Here is a 1,500-nt window from a genome sequence, read left to right as displayed (position 1 = left end):
ATCAACCCTAGCCGACGTCTCAACCACCCTCCAACATGGATCGATCTGAAGACTCCAACTCTCTTGCCCTCCGGCTAGATCTCACCCCTGGAGACATTTTCAGATCTAAGGTTCGTGAAAGTTTCTGCTCATCAGTATGTCCTTCATCCCCTTATCATGGATTCTCCTTGGTGGTATCCTTCGGACGTGCCAATTTTAATCTGAACAATACCAATGTTGGTCTGGCACTATCTGCATGTTTAGGCGATCCTTTTGATTCCTTCCGAGTCGCTTGCCTTAGAGACCGAGTTTACATCTTCGATGTTTGTTCCAAAGAAGTTGGATTCATGATTTGCAATCTTAAGTCGTATTCTTGTAAAGATTTCGTCTGTTTTTTCCATCTCTGGAGTAATGGCGGACCACGTTGGGAAAGAGAAGAACAGCGTTGGTATTCTGAACAAGACAAAGAATGGATAATGGTGCGATCTAAGGCAGCACGTCTACAGCAATCTCGAGTCCAAGTTGATTCACACAGATCCAATCTTTATGGCAAGGTGAGACAAAATCCTAGATCTGCTAGACGTCTTAGCATTCCTCATGATCAGCTTGAGGATAGGCTTGTTAGTGCCGGAGTGATCCATGCCAACGTGGGTTTTGCGAATTCAAATTCTGAGCCAAGCCAACGTCCACCTAGCCCTCCTCCTAATCTCCTTTTAAGGCCTTCATGCGACAATGGGCCGCCAGATCAAAGCTTTGATATGCGCCCGAGGTATAGATGTTGTTTCAGATGTCTAGCAGATAATCATTTGACTCGTGATTGCAAAAACGATATCAGATGCCACGGTTGTTACAAATATGGGCATATCGCAAAATCTTGTTTATCCAGACGTAACAAAGCCCCAATCTATAGGATCAAGAAAACCAACGACAACAGAATTCATAATATCTCTTATAAACCCTCCCAGATCTCATCTCCGCTTCCTTCATCACGGCAGTCCACCCCATCCCACGTTTCTGAAACTCCTCCAACACCACCCATGGCGAACTATGCAGTAGATCCTACTCCCCATGTGCCTGCTGGTATGCAAGCCATCCCACCTGGTCCTCTTCGCACTCAACGCAGCTATGTTTTCCTGGGAGGAGAACCACCTATGCATGTTGATGACTGGGCGGTGGCCACGCTCACACCAGAGCCTGAAGACGGAGACTTCCTGGGGGCGGTGGCCACTATTGGCCTGCACCTCCATGACCTAGGCATTCAGGTAAGGAGCACATCCAGATGCGCTATGGGGACAGCCTTGATTAGATTCTCCACGATCCATGAGATAGGGATCTTTGCGGTTGGAGGCGGTCCATACTTCATTGGAGACTGTTCTTAGATTTGTCAATGAGGATAATGGAATTAACAAGCGCGGTTCTGTTTTAACTCATGATGTACGGGTGCATGCTTCGAACTATCCTCAAGAGCTGCGGGAACCTGAGATCGGTATGCGTACCTTTGTTCCCTTTGGTAGATTCCTT

The sequence above is a fragment of the Lolium rigidum genome, chromosome 6 (genome assembly GCF_022539505.1).
Source record: "Lolium rigidum isolate FL_2022 chromosome 6, APGP_CSIRO_Lrig_0.1, whole genome shotgun sequence".
Classification (NCBI taxonomy): Eukaryota; Viridiplantae; Streptophyta; class Magnoliopsida; order Poales; family Poaceae; genus Lolium; species Lolium rigidum.
This window is presented reverse-complemented; position numbering follows the sequence as displayed.